General features: G+C 32.7%; 1 pseudogene; it reads left to right on the top strand.

Moving 5' to 3' along the window:
• The window catches only part of LOC118004715, a 65,191-nt pseudogene extending 49,820 nt beyond the window's left edge, over positions 1–15,371 (top strand).
• Positions 15,372–15,956: the final 585 nt, after the last annotated feature.

Genomic DNA, 15,956 nt, shown 5'->3' with positions numbered 1-15,956 from the left:
TCAGATTTAACTAAGACTAGGATAGCAGGTATTAACGTTAACAATCATTAGGCCTTCTGAACTTAGTGCAGACCAGGTGACCTTGCTAACCTCAGTAACCTTCTTGCCAACTGCTTTGATGACACCCACAGTCACTCTCTGTCTCCTGTCCCAAAGAGCAAAACAACTAGTCTCTGTCTCCTGTCCCAAAGAGCAAAACAGCTAGTCAGAAAATCTCAGCTCATATAGACCTTCCAGGAACCATATCAATGATGCAGCGTCACCAGATTTCAAGAATCTGAAGCTATCTCTGTCTTCTTCCCAGAAAAGTGATCATTTTTTTTTCCCCCTTCAGACCCCCAAACTTGCAGTGTGAGCTCTGTGACAATCCACACAGGTGTATAGCCAGCACTGATTTGGCCTGGATGGTTCTGAATGGTCATCTGAGTTGTAGAACCAGCTGCTTCCATTGATGGGTCATTTTTTCTGGTACTGGCCATGTTGCCACAATTAACGCCTTTGACAGACGTGTTCTTGACATTGAAGCCCACATTGTCCTCAGGAAGAGCTTCACTGGAAGTTTAGGGTACATCTCAAGAACTTCACTTCAGTTGTAATGTTGGTTGGAGTAAAGGTGACCACCATGCTAGGTTTGAGAACGCCGGTCTCCACCTGGTCCACAGGCATAGTGCCAATGCCACCAATTTTGCAGATGTCCTAGATGGGCAGGTGCAAGGACTTGTCATTTGGATAAGTTGGTGGCGGGATGCAATCCAGAGCTTCAAGCAGCGTGGTTCTGCTGGCATTGCTATTTACACAGGTGATTTTCCATCCTTTAGGCCAAGGTATATTAGCACTTTGCTGTAGCATATTGTCACAATTCCAGCCAGAAACTGGCACAAATGCTACTGTGTTGGGATTGTAGGCAATTTTCTTAATGTAGTGCTGACTTCCTTAATGAGTTCCTGTGTCTCGTCTGGCTGTAGTGTGGTTCAGTGGAATATGTTTTGTTTACATCAACAGTTAGGTATTTCACAACTAGTGTGTAAGCCAGAAGGGCATGCTCACAGGTGTGCCCATTCTTGGAGATACCTGCCTCAAATTCGTGATGTCACAAATGTTAGGATTTTCTTCTTTTTGAAGGATGAATAGCATTCCATTTTATGTATATATCATACTTTTGTAATCCATTTGTCTGTCTTTGGACATTTATGCTGTTTTTATATCTTGGCTATTGTGAACAATGTTGCAATAAACATGGGAGTGTAGATCTCTCTCCTGATTTCACATCTTTTGGGTATATACCCAAAAAGTGGGGTTGCTGGATCATTGGTAGTTCTATTTTTAATTTTTTGATGAACCTTCATACTGTTTTCTACAGAATCTATACCATTTTACATTCCCACCAACTGTGTAGAAGTGTTTCAATTTCTCCAAAATCTCACCTCGAAGTGTTGGTTAGGTGTGGAGAAATTAAAATACAATTCAACCATTGCTCAAATGGTTAAACACAACTACTTATGATGCAGTAATTCTACTCTATGGTTTATTTGCAGATGAATGGAAAACTTGTTTTTTAGCTGATGAATGGATAAACAAGATATGGTATATTCATACAGTGGAACTTTATCCAACCATGAAAAGTAATGGAGTTCTTAAACATGCCATAACATGGATGGATCATAAAAGCATTATGCTAAGTGAAATAAGTCAATCACAAATAGCCATATATTTCATTTATATGAAATGTTCAGAATAAGTAAAAAATTATACACATGATAGACTAGTTGTTTCCAGGTCTGATGGATGGGCATGGGGTGATGGGGAAACCAATGGGATTTGTATCTCATTTGTTATTGTAGTTGAACTTAATAAAAACTGATGAGTTTACTGCTTTTTTTTCCTTTATTTTAAAAATAAGGAATATTTTTAAATTAGTTCAAAACTCTATATTGAATGAAAATAATGTTTATGAGTTCAATATCACAAAGTGCCAGTATTACAAAATTTAAGGCTCAAACATATTTTGGGGGATTTATGTTAGGCTCAAGGTTTTATCACTCCAAGATTGTATTTTAAATAGTTAGATTTTCCATTTTTATCTTATTTTGGGGTGCTTTGATGATGTTCAATAAGCTGAAAGAATTTAAGTAGGTCATTAGAACTTCACCGTGTTATTTGCACAATGGCCTATGATAACATAGAGAATATTTTTAAGTTTGAATGGCAAATATAGTCACTGAGGTACTGATATATTTTAATAGACATTTTTGAATATCCACTAAGATTTTAAGAAATACTCTAAGAGGGAAAACTCAAATTAGCTGAATAATGTATTTTGCCACTACCTAAAAATGAACATTAACAATAAAAGTGAGTTATTGGGTTTTGATAGTGATACATTTTTTAAACAAACACACAAACAAAAGTGAATCATTCCACTTCTTCCAAGCTTTTGCATCAATTTTTAATGACATTTATATGAGATTCTAGAGAAGCCTTTATCACATCCTAATTTCTCAAACATTTATATGAATAATTTTTATGCTCTGCTATTCCTAACAAAGAAAAAAAAGAAATAAATTGTTTTTTATATAAACCATATCATTCACCATTTTTTATGTCAAATAACACATTTGACACAATGATCTTGTGGTTTTCAAATATGGGATTTACAGTAGGCACGTGTTATCACCTTACAATTAAAAAGTACTTATTAAAGAAAATATCACTTATATACAGAATGCAATATTTGATTAAAAAATAATTACACTACTAAATAGAGTTGATTACTAGTGGCCTAGATGGCAGAGAGCTTCATATTTTACAAGCATATGAAAATTTGGGGTACTGATTAAAACATTAAAGTTTTCAGTATTACAAAGTAAATGTAAGTTGGGTGAATATTAGAATGAAAAAAAATCTGAATCAAGAACAAATGATAAAGGCATATAGTTAGCTAAAAATTGACAAAAAATGTATTTCAGGTACTATGTGAATGTAAATAATAGAGATATGGAAAACATTCCCTTTTACTTAAGAAAGTTATGTTATTAACAATATTATAAATGTGTTTAACTGAATTTAATAGCCATATTAATGAGATTTATAATGTTAATAAAAATTAAAACATACATCTTATTGTAATTGTTCTTATCAGAGAAGAGAACTATATAATGTGGAGTTAATAGAATATAAATATAGAGGACAGAAAGCTAGAATTTTAACCTGACTTTGTATTTACTCCATATTCCTTCTGATCTCTAGATTTTTTATCTGCATAATGGAGATGACTGAAATATTTAAGAAAATTTTAGTCCATTTAGTTTGTCTTTAGTCACTTTCTCTTAAGAGAATACAGACTTGGATGAAGTATAGTGCAAACAGAGGATGTCAATTTTTAGGTTGTGAGATACTCAAATCAAAAAGCATGGATTTTACAATATCTTTCACATTTAGATGGATAACCTAGATTGTTGGCAAAAATGAATGTGGAGGGGCACCTGGGTGGAGCAGTTGGTTAAGTGTCCAACTTTTGGTTTCAGCTCAGGTCATGATCTCAGGGTCCTGGGATCAAGCCCCACATGGGGCTCTACGCTTAGCATGGAGTTTATTTAAGATTCTCTATCCCTCTCTCTCTGCCCCTCCCACTCATGCTGTCTCTCTCTCTCTCAAATAAATAAATAAATCATTAAAAAATTAATGTGGAAAAAACTCATCTGTTTCTAAGATAAACTGTATTGTCACTACTGACTATATGATTAATGAGAAATGCTATGCTTCACCTAACTGTCTTTTAGGCAAAATAATATGATATAGGTATGGCTTTTGGCTTAAATTTGAATGTTAAGCACAACTTATTTTTTCCTGTGCCATGTGGATTGTCTTTGATTGTCAAAAGATAATTTAGTTAGAAAGATTTATGAGTTTAAGATAGAAGTTTACCTGTAAGCACTGTAAAACATGTTGGTTCTTTGTCAAATGTGTGCATTGAAATCAACTGAAGAACTGAAACAAAATGTACATCTTTCATCTTGGTGTTCCATATTTGAACAACTTCCAAGTGGAATAACTTGGAAATGACTGCCCCATACTTTAAAAAAATTCATCATTCAGGAGGACCTGCCTCTTACAGATGAATGATATATTTAACCTTTGCATACAATGATCTAGAAACTTCAGGAGGGAAAGACTTACATCATTCTTCTGTGTGATACACTTCAAGTATCTATAGCAAACTCCAGTTATTGATGTTGCAAATTGGTTCTAAAAGTGTCTCTTCACTTTTTCAAATTGATGAAGCACTCAAGCCTCAGGTTCTTGAAAATTATTTGAAGGAAAACTCAGCTCTCATCCATTTTGTCTGCAGGATGAATTAAGGCAATGTTTCCTCTATGTCAGGATTGAAAATCCTCTTTGTAGGCTTGTGCTATTATGACTTTGTGAAAAGCCCTCATAGAAGTGTTTTAGGAATTCCTTTGATTTACTTTTCAAGGATAACTTCTAGAAAAATACTTCGGAAAATTGTAATATATAGTATCTCTTTGCTTACTTCAAAAGAACTGAGTAGATTATATGGATCATTATCTCTTTATTTCCATCTGTACACAGTGATGGAATTCGTTCCTCCATTTCTAGCTATGAAGACAAAGCACTTTACAAAGCTTGAAATATGAATGCCTAGGCCCTCAGTTGTGCCTTATTTTCCACATTATTGTATTGGCCAGCCAGTGGCAAGCAACTTGGCACGCATAAGGATTAATATAAAATGAATAAAGTAAACAAATAGTAAGAATTAAATATATTACAATCTGTAACATACGCATTTCTTACCTTAGCTGAATTTTAATGGATATACATAATTTATTTGAAGATTTAAGTGGCACCAAGGAAATAAAGAAAACACCACTCATTTAGTTTTTAACAGGGAAGACTCATGGACAATGAGCTTTTTTTTTTTATTGAAGATTTTATTTATTTATTTGAGAGAGAGAGAATGAGAGACAGAGAGCATGAGAGGGGGGAGGGTCAGAGGGAGAAGCAGACTCCCTGCCGAGCAGGGAGCCCGATGCGGGACTCGATCCCGGGACTCCAGGATCATGACCTGAGCCGAAGGCAGTCACTTAACCAACTGAGCCACCCAGGCGCCCCATGGACAATGAGTTTTATCTTCAATATTGAGAGGACACTCTAAGCAAGTTTTGTCTAAATTTATAGTCCATCTCCCCTTTCTTGGCTCAAGTCTTGATACTTGCCTTCTAATTATCCACTCTCTTTTCCTTACTTTTTGATTTCTCTGCAATTCCATTTCTCTTTAATTTCCTCTTCTAGTCACCTAACATTTTCTATTATCCTTCATATTCATTCAGTGGTCCTTTAATTGCCATATATTATGTAAGCTCATCAGGAAATTGAGGAAACTAGTAATTTTTTACAATCTAAAAAAGCCTCTTGCTGAGTTACATCTGAGGTAAGTTTTCTCTTGTTATGTGAGTGAATCTAACTTTTCTTTCTTGTCGAAAGCACTTCTCTTAAAAAGAAATTAATTTTACCTTTGTGAAAGCTAGCATTTTGGAAACGAATTATTTCCCTACCTATAGTGATGATGTATTAGGATATATAAATAAAATACAGAATATGAAAAGAAGGTATATATTTGTGTATATATATATGATATTTTATATACACACTTTTTTGGGTGCATAAACAAAGTGTTTACAACAACATAGGATCTCTTAGCACACAATATTCAAATATATCATTTAGTATTCATTATTAGTTCACTACCTCTATATTGTGTTCTGTTCAGAAAGATGAGAAATGTTTATGAAAAACTGATGAATAAGTGGAATTTCTCAAAAGAAATACATGGGTTACTTATTGAGAATAGAAGTATAATTAGTGTATGAATTTGATATTTAATTCATCAAATACTTTTATTTACAAAGTAAGGAATAATTTATAGAGACATATAAATGCAGATTATATATATAACTTAAAAAACACTGTAAAATATGTTGGTTCTTTGTCAAATGTGTGCATTGAAATCGACTGAAGAACTGAAACAAAACGAACATCTTTCATCTTGGTTAAATCTAATTCAGTATGAGTTTGTCTCAGAATGATTGCAAATATTGCATTTTATCAGACTTTATCAGGGAGTCTGTTGCATTTCACTAGCCTACTACCATTGACTCTAAGAAATATCATGAGCTCAAATATGGAACACCAAGATTTCTGTTTTTACTCCCCACACACTTGGGGTCTCTTCTATAAAAGAAAACAGTTGTTACATGCCATACCTACTATCACTGCTATTATGAACAAATGCAATATTAGACATGAAAAAAACTGTATATGAGCTAAGGAAATACTATATAAATTACACTGTTATTTAAGCAAGTTCAAAATGGATATTGTTTCATATATATATTTTATTGTCAACATATGTAGAGGATCACACTTGAATGAATGTTATGGATATTTTGATGTGTTATCTACAGTAGTCATAAATCATTTAGCTGATAACAGCATGAGCAATGATAAATTCAGAATTGACTGTGGCTCTAACAGGTGGTATGATAGTTGTGTTCAGAAGCAATGAATATTACATTTTTTTATATTCTTAAATGTAAATTGAAATTATATGTAAAAAGATATCCTTGCAAATAAATTATCTCTAGCATTATTATTACTTGAATGCTATGGGTGCCTATAAAAGAAATTAGAATTCCACTAAGAAAACAGTGCCATATATTCTGTACCTGTCAACACCTTTAACTGCTGAGGTCTGCAAAAGCTAAGAAACTAACAACACAACTGTTGAAAACATCAGAAATTATTTGAAGCTCAGTGCAAATCATCAGACTGAGTTTTCTTCTAGCACATATTTGACCCTTCCTTATGCACTACCTCTCCTTTTCTGACTTTGGAGAATGTGCATTTTGGTCCACTTCTCGTGTACCCCGTGTGGGCTTAATAATCTGACATAAGGTCATATATTTTTGTTGTCATGTAGAAACCTATATTAGCCTCCCCCTAGTAAATGACAATTAGCTCCTGGCAGAGCATTAATGCCCCAAAGTTCAGGTATGAACATGAATGTGCTGGTTGGGTATAAGATACTCTGGCCTGGTATTACACACATTTCACGAAGTGTAGACACTTTTATGGATTAGGTGACAGTAAATACATGAATAAAAACAAAAATGAAATGTATTTTATGGCTTATGTTACTTTTCAAGAAATATATATATATCAGTTAATAGCTTTAAAATTTGATCTCTGGTTGGAATGCAAATACACATTTAATGTATTAAAGGATACACTTTCTTTTTGACAGTGCCAACACCCACTTCCTTCAAAAGCAAAATTTTCACCAAATACCTCTAACATTGAAAATAGAAAAATAAAATAATGTGATTTTTAAAAAAGATTTTATTTATTTATTTGAGAGATAGAGCACAAGCAAGAGAACATAAGTGGGGGGCGCGCAGCAGAGGGAGAGGGAGAAGCAGACTTCCCACTGAGCAGGGAGTCTAATGTGGGGCTCCATCTCAGGACCCTGAAATCATGACCTGAGCCGAAGGCCCCGCTTAACCCACTGAGCCACCCAGGTGTCCCTAATATATATATATATATCTTAAATTCAATTTTTCTTGCCCCACCTGTATTTCTCCATAGTTATTTTAAAATAGTAATCATAAGTATGAGTAAAAATTTTATTAATGTTAATGTTAATTAATAATAATATTAATGTTAATGTTAATTTTATTAATGTTTTTATTAATGCAATTTTATTTATGTTTTGTTTGGGTATTTATTTTACAAACTTTTTCTTCTCACCTTCTATATCCATTATTTCTCCCATTTCTTATCTGTTTCTGGACATTCTTTCTTCCTTTCTCTGCATCTTAAAATGTGATTCATTGTATCTTGAGGGCAAATTTGTTTTTGCAACAATATATCTCCATTTTCATAATGAAAATCAATTTGAAAGTGTAGCATATTATGTTAAAATTTCCTCTATAGTTTATTCCCATGATATTGAAACGGTTTTGTTACTAAAACACTTTCCAGAAATTCAATTAAAAACCTTTAATCATTCTATTACATTTTGTCAGCTGCTGGAAAAAAGAATCTAATGCATAGGGATCAGGAAAAAGCGATCATATTGGACTTTATTTAGATATTGGTATTTTATTATTCTGCTAAGGGTGCCAAAACAAAATACTACAGAATAGCTAGCTTAAACAACAGAAATTTATTTTCTCACAGTCCTAGAGTTTGGAAATCCCAGACCAAGGTGTCCATACCTTTGGTTTCTTCAGAGTCATTTCTCCTTCTCTTGATGATGGCTGCCTTATCCTAGTGTACTCACATGTTTTAGGTGTTGTCTTTGTTCTAATCTCAGCTTCTTATAACACCAGTCATACTGGGTTAGCGTCTACCTATTTGACCTCCTTTTACTTTAATACCTGTTTAAAGGCCTTATCTTCGAGGGGGTTAGGGCTTCAACATATGAATTTTGAAGGGAAACAATTCAGCCTATACAATTTACATTCATAAATATAAACAGGTATTACCCAAACTTTAGCTACTGTGATTTTAAATATATATTAATTATTTAAAACTGTGATATCAGATAGTGGAAAACGTATCTTAATAATAGTAATCATCTCTTAAGGTCATAGATGGTATTTTGTTCCCTAATTTGTCATTGACTTCTATCAGTTTTTCTGACATATGTGAAATGTTCAATAAATGGTGGTTGAATATATGACTGATAGTAGAATACACGAATGAATGAATGTGTGAATCAATGAATCATCATGAGCCAACAAATGACAAATACAGAAATTGTATGAATTTTAGAATGCTATTACAATAAATGAACTGATAAGTATACTTATGGTGTAATAATAAATCTATCAATAAATGTTAGGAGTATTTTACTCTTTCTACTAATAAAAGCCTGGTTCAAATGTATTCCCTTCAGGAATCTAAGTCAGTCCTGCTCTGATTATTATATTATTACTGCACTAACTCAGCATTTGTGAATTGAGCTTGAGCCATATGTTTGCTCACATCTGTTGGTATGCTACTTAAAGAAATACTGAAATCTAAATGTGGTTATGTTTTGTCTGTGCAAATTAATTTGTAGGATCATCAAGGCCAGAGGCTGCACTTTTTATTTCCCCCATATAACACCTAAATAGGTTTTCTATACACAGTGGTAACCCGATAAATTTTGTGCTAACTAATGCATCACCCATTCATGAGCCCCCAGTTGATATTTTTTGTCTTTTGCTGCCTGCAAGTTGAAGTGTACATTTCAATTAGAGCTCCACTTACTGAAAAGACAGATTTGTCACAGAAACCAGAGTAAGCAATTTGTCGTGTGGTTTTCATGAAGCCATAAAACAGTGTTTCAAACTCAAAGTGGTATCTGGGGATTACTATGCCATATCCTGAAATTCATAAAATGAAATATACGTATGCATAACAGATGAAGTGCATTTCAAAAATGAAAATGATTGCGGTACACAGAGTTTGTAAATCAATTTGTGAAGCACTTCAGGATGAAAGGCACTATACAATAAATATAGGTTGTGCAAGGATGCATATTTGTTGCATAAATACAATCTTCTCTGCTTAGAAGTTTTTTAACCCCACAACAATATCCAAGACAAATTTTAAAACCTTTTCCTTTGATGTAATTTGAACACATTTTTTGAAAGGAAATAATTCTTGATATGACAAGACACTGATTTTCTCCTGACTTTTGTTTCTGGTTTCACATCACCTAACCATGATTTGACTGAACTAGGCTCCTTATCCCAGAGTTTCTTCTTATCAAGTACTGATTTTTATTTTCTGACTTGTAACTTAGACCCCCATGGTTGACTTCACCTCAACAAGTATTTTTTATTATCACTGTTAGACATGTAAAGAAGGCAAATAGAATTATTAGTATTTATATATATAATACATATGTATACATACTATATATATGCATATGTACACACTCATACGTATACATCAAAATCTAAAAATTGAAAGTAACTCTTATGTTTATAATTAAATTTATATTTAAAAGTATAAACATTTCTTAGCAATAATTTCTCCAGAAATTGGCTATAAAATTTTTTCATAAAGAAGTACTGAATGATATTATGTGTAATATTTCAAGTAGCTACATAGTTCTTGCTCAGTAAAATGTTCCATTAGAGTATTTAGAGATTACTAACAAAATACATACATCCAAGATAATGCAAAGTATATTATACATGTTATTTTTTCCCAATGAAATGACCAAATATTTATAAAAAGCAATGTGAAATGCAATGGACACTCCTATACACACTGATTTGATAACCCATTATGATATTTTGCTGTAATTTTCCCTGAACCACTTATAGGTCGTACGAATATCCATGGTAAAATATATGAGCATAAATAAATCACCAGGAAATTATGACAGATTCTCAAAATCAGACCTAACAATTGAAAAATAATTTTCAACATTGTTCAGTGCCCAGTGAATATTTGACTGTCCCTGATTATCCCCCAATATATATATATTTTTTTTTAATTTTCAAGCAGGCTGCAATCAAAGACAACACTTTTCATTTGATTATCTATTGATTATGTATATTAAAATTCAATATACATTCATGCTAGAAACTCTTAACAAAGTAATAATAGAAGGAAACTTCCTCAATCTTACAAAAAGTGCCTGCAAAATACCTACAGCTAACACTATACTTAATTATGAAAGGCTAAATGCTTTCCATCTAAGATCTGCAATAAGACAGAAATGTCCCCTATCACCACTCCTATGCAACATTGTAATGGAATGCCTTGCTGGTACAATAAAGCATACATAAACAAGTGGGATGCAGATTAGAAAGAAAAATAAAACAGTCCTTATTTGAAACTGACATGATTGCCCAAATAGAAAATGCCAAAGAATCTACAAAACAGCAATAACAAACTCCTAGAACACAAAAGTGAGTTTAGGTCCTAGGGAAAAAGTTAATATAAAGCATTCAATCATATACCTATAAGCCATTAATAAACAATTAGAATCAAATTTAAAAAATATAATAGCATAAAAAAATGAAAATTATTTAAAATATAATAAATTTGATGCAAGATCTGTATGTAGAAACTAAAAATATTGTTGATAGAAATAAAATATCTAAATAAGTGGAGAGATGAGCCATTTTCATGGATAGGAAGATTCAATATTTTTAGTATGTCACTTTTCCACGATTTTAATGCCATCCTATTCAAAATGCTAGCAAAATTTTTGTAGATATAAACAACTTGATATTTGAATGTTAAAGTATCATTTAATTGCTTGTCTAAAAATATCATTCAATTGCTCGTCCAAATCCTATTTTGTTATGACATGTGATCCCTTTAAATTCTGAACTATGTTGTTGTTTTTTTTTCTGTATTTTTGAAGTGGAAACATAGGTCATTAATTTTAGACCTTATTTTCAAATATACATTTGTAATGATACACGTTTCTTTCAAAGGAACAGTTTTGTATCCCTTCCAATGATCTTTATATGTGTATATATTTGTTAAATATTATTCAAGTGAAATATATCCTTTGTGATTTATCTTATACCAATGGATTATATAGAAATGTGTTGTATAATTTCAATATATTTGTAGTGTTTCTGGATATATTTTGGTTATCAATTTGTAATTTCATTCCAATGTGGTCAAAGATAATGCTCTATATAATTTTAGTCCTTTTAAATTAAGTGAGACTTCTTTAATGGTCCATCCACAATATGACCTATCTTTGGGAATTTAGAATATAAAGTAGAAAATATGTGTAATCTTCTTTTTTTTTTTTGGTGCAGAATTAAAAAATATATCAAATGGTGTTGGTGATTAATAATGTAATAATACCTAATAATTATAATTAGTAATTATAATTAGATCTTCCACAAATATATTGATTATTTTTGTTTAGCTGTTATGAGATGCTTCAAATCTCCTATTTAGACTGTGGAATTCTCTATTGCTCTTTTTAATTTTATCAATTTTTACTTTCTGTATTTTGATACCTTATTATTAGTTGTTTATTTTTTTAAAGATTTTATTTATTTATTTGAGAGAGAGAGAGAGAGCACATGAGAGGGGGGAGGGTCAGAGGGAGAAGCAGACTCCCTGCCGAGCAGGGAGCCCGATGCGGGACTCGATCCCAGGACTCCAGGATCATGACCTGAGCCGAAGGCAGTCACTTAACCAACTGAGCCACCCAGGCGCCCTATTAGTTGTTTATTTATGACTGTAATGCTCTACTGATAAATAGGCTCTTTTATCATTATTGCATGCCCTCCTTATTTGTGGCAATTTCATTGATGTCTATTATAATTGGATTAATACAGTCACCTTGACTTTCTCATGCTTATGGTTTACATGGTGTAATTTTTTTTCTATCTATTTAATTTAAACCCAATTTTGTATTTATATTTAAAGTGTATTTTTGGTAGAAAGTTCTAGTTAAATCTTGTTTATTTGTCCATGCTGATTACCTTTGATTTTTAACTTGAATATTTAGACCATTAACATTTAGTGTAATTGTTGATATTGTTAGATTTCACTCTGTTAGTGTTTATTTCCTCTCAGTACACATATTTGTTTGTTTCTTTGTTTTCCCTTTCCTGTATTCTTTTGGACTATTGTTTTAGAATTCCATTTATAATCATTAACTGGAGTTTTTTAGTTATGCTTCTTATTAAATTTTTAGTGGCTGCTGTAGATATTACAATATACATATTTAAATGTTCACAGTGAATTCAAAGTTAATATTCTACCCCTTCACTTAAACATAGGAAAACCTGTGGGGCGCCTGGCTGGCTCAGTTGGTTAAGCAACTGCCTTCGGCTCAGGTCATGATCCCGGAGTCCTGGGATCGAGTCCCACATCAGGCTCCCTGCTCAGCGGGGAGTCAGCTTCTCCCTCTGATCCTCCCCCTCTCATGCTCTCTCTCAGATAAATAAATAAAATCTTAAAAAAAAAAAAACATAGGAAAACCTGCAATCTTATATGTGTTCTTACTTAATTCACCTAAGCTTTATATTATAATTATAAAATGTATTACTTCTATATATATTGTAAGCACACAATATTATTTTTGCTTTAAAAAGTAATAATGCATTTTAATCAAGTTAAAGGAAGATATATTTTATATTTATCTGTATATTTGCCATTTCTAATATTTATTTATTTTGGAAATCTGAATAACCTTTGATATTATTTTCCTTTCCTTTCCATGAAGAATCTTCTTTGGCATATATATATATTTTTAAAGATTTTATTTATTTATTTGACAGAGAGAGACACAGCGAGAGAGGGAACACAAGCAGGGGGAGTGGGAGAGGGAGAAGCAGGCTTCCCACTGAGCAGGGAGCCCGATGTGGGGCTTGATCCCAGGACCCTGAGATCATGACCTGAGCCAAAGGCAGCCGCTTAATGGCTGAGCTACCCAGGCGTTCTTTGGCGTGTTTTTTAAAGCAAGTCTGATACTGGAAAATTGACTTTCTTTCTGTTATCTGAAATGTATTTATTATACCTTCATTTTAAGAGAACTACATCTTGGGTGTATGGATATATAATTATGGATTGATTTTTTTGTTTTGGTTTGATTTTTGGTTTGGTGTTATGATTGTTTGGTTTTTGCATTTTAAGTATGATGTGTCAATCAATTCTGGCCTCTAGTGTTTCTGATGAGTAGTCCTTGGTCTAAGACATTCTTTTCTGCCAGTATTTAATGGATTGTTTTGTCTCTGGCTGCCTTCAAAGTTATCTCTTTATTTTTGGTTTACATCAGTTTGACTATGGTGTGTACATGTGTGACTTTCTCCATATTTATTATATTTGGATTTAATTGATCTTCTTTTACTTGTAAATTTATGTATTTCATATAATTTTTAATATTATTGTACACACCTGAAGCTAGGCCCATGGAGTTTTTTTTTTTTACTTTTTTTTACAAAATCTTATATGCTGTGTTTTTCAGTTTATTTTTTGTTTTGTTTTGTTCTTTTTTATGTTTTCAATTTTGTGGTAAGCTTTTTTTAATATTTTAAATTTATTGTCTTGTAGTTCCAACATTTAAGTGATCTCAGGGCTGTTCACTGTTAACTGCTATTTTTTTCCCTTGTGTATGGGTCAAATTATCCTTGTTCTTTTTACTTTGGGTAATTTTGGATTGCTTCCTGGATATTGTGAACATTATTTTGCGGGTACTCTGGATTTTGCCGTGCTATTCTAAAGGTGTTTATGCTTTGTCTTAGCAGGTAGTTGGTTTGATGTGATTCTAACTAGAAACTGTCACACATGCAGTGGGTTGCAGCACAATTCTTCATTTAATCATCCTGTTGTCTCAGAAATATGTAGTTCAGGGGCCATTCCACGACTAGTTTGAAATTTATACACCATATATAGAGCTGCCGTTCCTCTGAATTTCTCCTTTATGGATTTGCCTCTCACTCTTCTGTGACCCTTGTGCCTTGGATTTCTTTCCTTAGACTTTTCAGTGAGAAAGACAGAATCTTCCTATCAGTTTACTTTCTCACATCATGAATATAGATGATCTATAGATAAAGCCACACACACACACACACACACAAAAGAAAAAAGAAAAGAAAAAAGAGCTATGTTAGAAAAATGTATAACTGGGGTTTAACTGGGGTTAAACTATCCTCCCTCAGCAATTTTGTTTTGTTTTTAATCTCAAGTCCTTTTCAAATCTCCTTATTTTTATTTACCCATTAGGGATTTCAGACATTTTAAAAAGTATTTCCTGTACTCCATAGTTATTTTTCATCTGTTTGTAGGTCAGGTTGTAGAAGCTTATTTCTTTATACCCAAATTGCAATTCAAACAATAATGTCTTAAATCAGATAGTCATCAAAGGACTCTTTATTGAGAGTACGAACCCCAGCAGGGCAGGGGTTTAGAAACTTTCTTCCCCTCTTTGACCAAGTTTTTGTTGAAAGGAGTGCAACTGAAACTGTAACAAAAGGAGGTATAATGTTTCAGAAAAATCTCAAGGAAAAGTGTTGCAAGCAACAGTAGTAGTTCTTGGATTGGGTTCTAAAGGAAAGGGTGGAGAAATTCAACCAGTTTGTATGAAAGTTGAAGATAAAGTTCTTCTCCCCAAATATGGAGGCACCAAATTAGTTCTAGATACAAGGATTATTTCTTATTTAGAGATGGTGACATTCTCAGAAAGTATGTAGACTGACATCATTATTAAAATGCCATGAAGTGAAGCTGCCCATTCCAGTGAAGTTGTGAAATCTTTCATCATGTAAATAATTTTCATGTCTCTCTTTTATAATGAACTAATGGTATCCAAACAAACAAAAAAAGGACTCTCTATCGTCACTTTGTAATAAGTTTCCAAACTCCAGTGATTTTTCAAAACCAATAACAATGTGATCATTGCCAAGAAAATAATACATATATTTTTAAATAGACTCATCAACTTTGGGAAAAACACTCAGGAGAGAACATTGGACAAGATAATATCTCCTATGTATTGTGATTTAAAAACCAGTGTGTCTATTTTATACTTAGAAACACAGAACTTTTTCCTGAAATTTGCCATCAGTTAAAAAATAAAAGTCTTCTATGACTAGTTATTAAAGCTGGTTAAGATAGTTGATTAATATAATTTTAATTAATTTTGAATGGTAGCTTATGTTAAAAGATTACTCCCTACAAACTACTTAGCCTCAAATTTCAATCCACTTTAAAAGTACCTGGACAGGGAGGGGAAAAGATGGTGGAGGGGTAGGGGACCCTATTCCAACTAGTCCCTGGAATTGAGCTGGATATCTACAAGACTACTCTGAACATCCACGAAATCAGTCTGAGATGTAAGAAGATAGATCTGGATCTCTACAAACAGAATATCACAGGTAGCTGGTTTCAAGGCATGA

The sequence above is a fragment of the Mirounga leonina genome, unplaced genomic scaffold (genome assembly GCF_011800145.1).
Source record: "Mirounga leonina isolate KUSES-001 unplaced genomic scaffold, KU_Mleo_1.0 Mir_93, whole genome shotgun sequence".
NCBI lineage: Eukaryota > Metazoa > Chordata > Mammalia > Carnivora > Phocidae > Mirounga > Mirounga leonina.
This window is presented reverse-complemented; position numbering and strand designations above follow the sequence as displayed.